This window comes from Zonotrichia albicollis, chromosome 13, assembly GCF_047830755.1.
Source record: "Zonotrichia albicollis isolate bZonAlb1 chromosome 13, bZonAlb1.hap1, whole genome shotgun sequence".
In the NCBI taxonomy this organism is placed as follows: domain Eukaryota; kingdom Metazoa; phylum Chordata; class Aves; order Passeriformes; family Passerellidae; genus Zonotrichia; species Zonotrichia albicollis.
This window is the reverse complement of record NC_133831.1, coordinates 2,389,136-2,396,548: the sequence shown is the minus strand read 5'-3', so window position 1 is coordinate 2,396,548 and position 7,413 is coordinate 2,389,136. Positions and strand designations below refer to the sequence as shown.

Here is a 7,413-nt window from a genome sequence, read left to right as displayed (position 1 = left end):
CGCACAACCGACACAACCAGCGTGCGCGCCGCCTAGCGGGCGGAGGGACCGTGCGCATGGCGGAGCCCGTGCCCGGTGCCCGGTAACCGGCGCGCTGCGGGCCGGTGCGGGGCTGGGGCCGCCTTCGCCGCGTTCCGTCACGCTTCCTGCTCCAGTCCCGTGAAAAAAACAGACACTCCCTTTCTTTGGGAAAGGCTGGCTGCGGGAGAGGGAAGGAAAAAAAAAAGGAGGAAACCATCTTTGCCCCGTGTGAGGATCGAACTCACGACCTTCAGATTATGAGACTGACGCGCTACCTACTGCGCTAACGAGGCTCCTCGAAAAAAGGGCGTGCGCGCACGGCTCTTGTTCTCGGCCTCCGCCTTCCCGGGCCATTCTCTGTCTTTATGTCTTCACCGCCATTCCCGGCGCGCTGCCTGAGAAACCTCTTTCCTTACAAAAATCTCATTTTCTGCACCTCTTTTGATCGTTTCGTTGTTCTTTCCCTCATTCCTTCTTTCCCCTGTTTCTCTGCCAGCCAGACCTCATGTCTTTTTGAAAATGGCTCCTCTTTCCCACAGTGTTCTGCAAGAAATACCTTGGGTTTTGTCTTTTTTTTTGTGTTTTTTTATTTCTTTTGGAAATGGCTCCTTTTTATTCCACGTTGTTCCGCAAAACAGCTGCAGAGTCCTTTGGGGTTCTTAAGCATCCTCATCCTGCTGGCCAGGAATAGACTGTGAGGGCTGCGCTGACAACAGGCTCACGAGAAAATCAAATTGCTTCCACATAATTAACACAAATTAGAGGCAGCCTCGTTTGCTGTGAAGAGACGCTGTTCAGCTGGGATTTCTGCAGTGGAATGAGCTCCCTGCTCTCAGAGAGTGCTGAGCACAAGAGGGTCCCCAGTGATGCTGGCTGAAGTGCTGCCCTGAATCCTAATACAGGGCCTCACCCTCAGCGAGGGTCCCACGGATGCAGTCGCCATGACAATCGAGCAACAAATCCCCAAACTGGCAGAAGAAGGGAAAACAGAGATTTAATTGATGCAGAAAGTCTGAGAGCATCGCCCACGAGAATCGCTGCAGGGAGGCTGCTCTGCAGAGCAAGGAGATGGCAGAGGATGAAGGCAGAACACACCTTTGGACACTGTAGAATCCCACAATGGTTTGGGTTGGAAAGGGCCTTAAAACCATCCCATTCTAACCCTGCCATGGCAGGGACACCTTCCACTGTCCCAGGGTGCTCCAAGCCCTGTCCAGCCTGGCCTTGGGCACTGCCAGGCATCCAGGGGCAGCCACAGCTGCTCTGGGCACCTCCCCACTCTCACAGGAACAACTCCTTCCCAAAACCCCACCTAAATCCACTCTGTGGCAGTGGGAGCCATTCCCTGTGTCCTGTCCCTCCATCCCTTGTCCCCAGTCCCTCTCCAGCTCTCCTGGAGCCCCTTCAGGCCCTGCAAGGGGCTCTGAGCTCTCCCTGCAGCTTTCTCCTCTCCAGGTGAGCACCCCCAGCTCTCCCAGCCTGGCTCCAGAGCTTTCCCAGTTGTTGGAGCATTTCCCTGGCTCCTCTGGGCTCTCTCCAGCAGCTCCACATCCTCCTGATGCTGAAGGCTCCAGGGCTGGACACAGAGCTCCAGTGGGATTTCATGAGAGCAGAGAAGAGGGGAGCATCACCCTCCTTGTCCTACTGCTCACAGTCCTTCATGGTCTCACCAGAGCAGATGAGATGCTTGAGCTGCCCACAGATTTTGCCAAGGTTGGGATGGGGAGGTGTTATCAGGGCCAGGACACCCTGATTGCCAAGGATCTGGATATGGGATGATGACATGATGAGTTCAGGCTGGCTCATGGTACAAACAACATTGCTCCAGCCCTGGGATGAGTAAATGCTCAGCTTCCCCAGGCTGAACCTCTGCATTCCACCCCCTGACTCTGCCCACAGGCAGGATGAGGTGTCATTTTTAGTGCTGTGCTAATCCTTTGGGGCCTCAGTGATGGACAAATGGAGTGCCCACAGCTCTGATTACATTACAAAAAGCTGCTCCAAGCATCTACAGCAAGGCACATGGGCAGTGAGTCATGTAAAGCAAACATCAGAGCTTTGGAAATACGGCCAGAGCTGTTTTCCACCTGTAGGGAATCACTGCCTTTCCCCACATTGCATTATGCTCAACTGGTACTTAAAGGTTCTGACACAGCTTTCAAAGGCCTTGTCATGTCTGTTTGTTTAGGAAGTGATGGGTTCGTGGAGGGGACAGGGGAAAGCACTGATGGCAAGGATTTTTGTGTGAATGAAACAAAAGATGTCCTGGGTGACATTGCCTGGAGCAGAACCACGGCAGTCTACAGCACACACATGCTTTCCCCTCTTTTGCTTTTATATTTTTATCTGAACTTTATTCTTTCTCCTTTCTCACTGAATGCTCCTGCTGCCTAATCACCCTACAACCTTCTCCCCTTTCCCTCATCCATCTGACCCCTATAACCTGACACCACAGTCTTGGCTCCGTGGGTGCTGAGCCACATTTCTCATCCATCAGCCTTCCCTTGGCCCACTGACCCCTTTCCTGTCCAAGCCAGCAGAAGGCAGGACTGGAAAGGGCTGTGATGGACAGCCCATCATAAATCCATGCCAATTCCCAGAGAGCTCCATTGCCCCGTGCTGATTTCCTGCAGATGAGGAAGGGCAAAGGGAGAAGGCAGTGCCCACCTCCACCCCACACTGATGCCAGCCAGAGCCCAGCAAAGCCTGAGGCAAAGCTCCCAGTGCTCCCAGTCACCATGTTTCCCCTTCTAACAGGACAGAGTGAGGGAATTCCTGCCCTTCATCACATCAGAGAGGAGAAACAATTGCTGTCTCCAATTTCCAGTGCTGTTTTGTGGAGCAACAACCAATAAGTTGGGAGTCTGGGCACATCGAAGGTCCTTGAGGCCCAGAAGGAGGAGACCTGGTGTGCAACAGGGAGGTTATAACTGAATATCACCATCAACTTCAGTCATCAAAGCCTAAAATTGCTGCTTCCTTCCCTATCTCACCAAATCCATTATCTGAATCAAGCTGCTTTGTTTGTGACAGTAGGGTAAACAGGAAAAGTGCATTATCATCATCTCCCATCCTCTGTAGCACTGTCTGAGCACCTTCCTTGGAAAACATTCCCGAGTAATGGCCTGGAGCTCTCCAGTGCTGCTGTCTGAGGCAGGCAGCTCACAGCCCTTACCACAGGGCCCTTGGAAAAGGATGTAGGAAAAGGGGAAATGTTATTGTTTCATTTCCCCATAGCAATTAAGGAGCTGCTGCAGCTCTCGCTGTAGTCAATTAGTCTTCACACCCACTAAAGGGCTTTGGATGGGTCCCAAAGTTAGTGTCCTCATTTTGTGTAATCCTGGAAGTGTTTATGCCTTCCCAGGCTCTGAGCAGGGATGAGGCAGCTGATGGCATATCCAGCCAATTATAACCAGAACAGAGAGGGCAGAATGATTTATTTTCCATTTGGCAAGAGGGACAGAAAAGTATGGCAAGGCAGGCCGAGACAGATGAACAAACCCTGTCTGCAAGCCCTGTTTGCCACTGAGAGTATTTGCAGCATGTTTTGTTGGCAGGAGCCTACACTGAGATTTCTGCTTTGTAATAAAAAACAAAGACTGCTCCTGCCTCCTAAAAAACTGCTCCCATCCTCAGAGGGAGGACACATCAAAGAAAGAATATCCCAATAGAAAGTCTGAAGAGTTTTGTTTTGGTTTTTGTCATGTGTGTATTTTAAGCTGGAAAACAGCTCTTTTTGTCCTGGGTCTATGATTTCCCACTTCCTTGCTTTGTGGACATTGATCCCACCAGATTTGCAGGATAAACAGCATTGGACAGGCTGGGCTCTTCAGGGAAAATCCAGAGCAGTGCAGAAAAGCTGCTGATGGCTCAGGAAGTGGTCACCTCCTCCTGCTTCAGAGCAGAGCTCCGTGCCCTCTCTTTAACTTGCTCCCCACTGCCAGAGGGCAGGGAGAGATGGGATACTGGGAAGGAATTCTTCCCTGGGAGGGTGGTGAGACCCTGAACAGGTTCCCAGAGGAGCTGTGAGTGCCTCATGCCTGGAAGTGTCCCCTTGGAGCCACCTGGGATAGCTGAAGGTGTCCCTGCCGTGGCAGGGGGTGGCAGTGGATGAGTTTAAAGGCCCCTTCCAAGCCAAACTTTTAAGATCACTTCCAACCTTCCAACCCCAAACATTCCATGATTCTATGACTTATGGAAGAGGGTATGATCTTTCCTCAACGCGCTGTCCTTGCTTCCATGAGGAATCAGTCAATCTAAAGGCCGTGAGTGCCTGCAGTCACCCAAGACATCACAGCACTTCCACCACAAACAGTTCTTGTTCCTCCAGCTTTGGCCCCAGTCCAGCCTGAACAATTCAGTTCTGTCCAACACCTGGAGCAGCTCAGCTGGCACAAGGATTCTCCTGCTCTGGAGGGGTCAGGTGTTGGGGTGCTGTTCCTGGCTGCTGCTCTGTGGTTGTGCAACCGCAGAACCTCTCAACATCAGTGAGGACAGTGCTTTCTGAACCACAGGCAACACAGTGCTCAGTTAATATTTGAACACGTGAGGGATTGCTTCAATCCTAGGAGTATCAAAAATGAGGGAAGACCTTGTTCCACGCTGGGTTATTCCACGGTTTCCCCGCTCTGCCTCCCGTGCTGTCGCTGCTGCTTGCCAAGATGTTATGGATTTTGTGAGTGAAATCAGTACACAAACACAGCTCAGGGCTGCTCACACCAACTGATTCACCGTGTCCCATCAGGCAACATCTCCCATTTCAAACCTGATCCTGGAGCCAGGAGCTGTTTGCTGCAACAGCAGGAACAGCAGGAACTGACGTCAGTTATGGTACCCAGCAATGATGTCTTGGGCAATCCTTCTTGCAGGGGGAGTTTTTAGCCAAACATTCTGTGAAAATCACGTTTCTGTGATGACATTGCACACATCTGTGTGTAAGCTTGGATTTACCATCCAAAAAAAGCGTGTCTAATAGTCTAGAACGTGATATTCCAAAAGACAGAGTTGTGCTCCCACTGAGGGATGGGCTTAGCTGTTGTCAGACCTCAGAGAAAACCCACCCAGGCAAAATGTGGGGCTCCTCTCTAGCTTCACTTCTCTCAAATTACACTTTTCTACCCCTAAAACAGATATTTGGCCATTCTCATCACTTCTTCCTTAAGTTCTCCTAACTCAGAAGGTGAAATTTGAAGTGTGGGAATTTGTTCTTAACGGTAGCCACCATCTTGAGGCAAATTTCAGATGAAAACTTCCCAGAAGAGTTATTTTAAGGCACTGCAAACAATTCTCTACAGTCAGATTCCGCCTGAAAATCTCCAATAGCAGCTGGGTAATGGCTGCACACTTATAAAGAAACCAAACCCACATTAATCTTGAGCTGAGCTGGATCGATAAGAACAATTTGTGAGCAAAGAACTGAGGGGAGGTATTTTAATTCAGGTTGAAATGCAAGTTATTATCAGCACAGTGTCCTTCCTTTTATTTTATGGGGCTTTTCTCTCTGTGTTCCTGGTGAATTTAATACTGCTGACAGCTGCTGAGCTCCCAGCCCCACACACTGAGAGCTGTCTTCCAGGAAGGGTGCAGCATTGCAGAGGAACAGCTTTGTCTGTTCCTTGGAAAAAAAAAAAAAAAAAAAAAAAAAAGCCTTTTCAGTCCTGTTGTACCAGAAAAATGAGGGGATGATTTATTATTCTGAATGTGAAATACACTTGTTTCATTGTGAGGCAGCTCATGTGGGGAAAAAATAGGAAAAGTGGGAGTTTTTCCCAAGGGAAATGCTGGGAATATCAGCCATGGTTTGAAGTCACTGTTCATACTGGATTTTTAACAAAAAAACACCAACCCAACCTTGTGGAAGATAGAACAGTTGGGAAAACCTATGTTGCTCTTTTTTTTACTTAGTATTTAGTCTGGTGTATTTATTAAGTATTAGTGTTTATTAGGTGCAGACAGGAGGATTTGAGCTGGAATCTAAACCCAGCCTGTGCTCTAACCTGCTTGGAAAATTTGGGAAATCACATCTCCTTTGCCTCATGCAAAACTGGGGCTGTAGGGGATTATTTACCCCATCCTTCTCCCTGAGATCAGAACAATTCTCCCTGAACTCTTCAGAGCAGATGTTTTACTAATTTCTCGTTAAATAAAAACATCCAAAGGTGATTATTCCTTTTCTTTCCTAGGGAATTTCTTCTGGTGCTCAACAATTCTTACCCCTAGCCCAGTCCCTAATTTCTATGGCCTTTTCCAAGCTGTAAGCTCATTATTTCTCATCCTGGTCCCACAGCAAGCAGGGAAGAGCTAATTCCCTCTTGCTCTGCAGAAACCTTTTGCATATTTGAAGACCATGTAATGTCCCTTTTGGGTTAAGTCTCCTCTTCCTCAGCCTAAATGCTTTATAAAGTGTTCTGAGGCCAGGACAGAAATGCTCTGTGGCTCCATTTTTGAAGGGCTCTGTTCCAGCGCCGTCGCCGAGCCTGAAGCCAAAGCGTTTTCCAAAGCAGCGTTTTCTCAGCAGGGCTGGGGAGCTGTGCTGAGGCAGAGCTGATCCCAAAGGCTGTGTCCATGCTGTCATTCCAACTGCTCCTAACACCTTCCCCAAATCCAGACTCGCCAACTGTCTGTGCTGTCGACACGCCGACACGGGCGAGGGCTGAGCCGAGGAGGGAAAGGTCAGGCGAGTCTCGGTGTGGATCTAAGTTTCCTTCTCACAGTCTCTGCAGATTATTTATGAGAGGAGCATGTGATAGCCCAGCCTGTCAGCAGATACTCTGATTGTGGCTCTCCCCAAGCACCATATGGATGCTTTCAGCCCGAGCTGCAGCCCTGCTAACAGTCGCCTTGTGGATGCAAACCACACGGCACACGGAGCCTGGGATTGTCAGCCCTGGCACCAGGGTGCACCTGTACACCCCAAAAATAACATTATGTGGCTTCATCCTCCTGCCTTCAGCCCTCAGCCACAATTCCCAGAGCATGGTGGAATTTCCTCAGCCTGGAAATTGTTTTTTTTTAAAGGCAGGCACTTTAAATAGAGTCCTGTCAACACAGAAATTTGGGGTTGGTGTTTTAAGTTGTAGATGTATCAGTGTTCTGCTGATCATCCATGTCTCATGTGCTATCCCTGGGCAGTGCTGTGATGGACACAGCAAACACACACCTCAGGGCTGTATTTCCTTGTTAGTCACATCTTTTATGGCCTCATAATGACAGGCCACTGGAACTGCGTGACCTTGAATCACAAAATTAAGTCATGAACCCTCATTCCTTTGTGGGAGTGGAGATTCACTCCAAATTCAATGCATCTCTCCACCCCAAAAATGCAAAAACACTGATAATATCTCCAAGATAGATAGAGAGCTGTCCTTCTCCCTGTACTCCTAAGGACAATCC

The 7,413-nt window shown here is 49.3% G+C and overlaps 1 non-coding gene across 1 annotated transcript; it reads right to left on the bottom strand.

Moving 5' to 3' along the window:
• Positions 1–241: 241 nt before the first annotated feature.
• Positions 242–314, bottom strand: TRNAM-CAU (transfer RNA methionine (anticodon CAU)). Its single transcript has one exon. It is a non-coding gene; the product is annotated as a tRNA-Met (tRNA).
• Between the last annotated feature and the right edge of the window lie 7,099 nt (positions 315–7,413).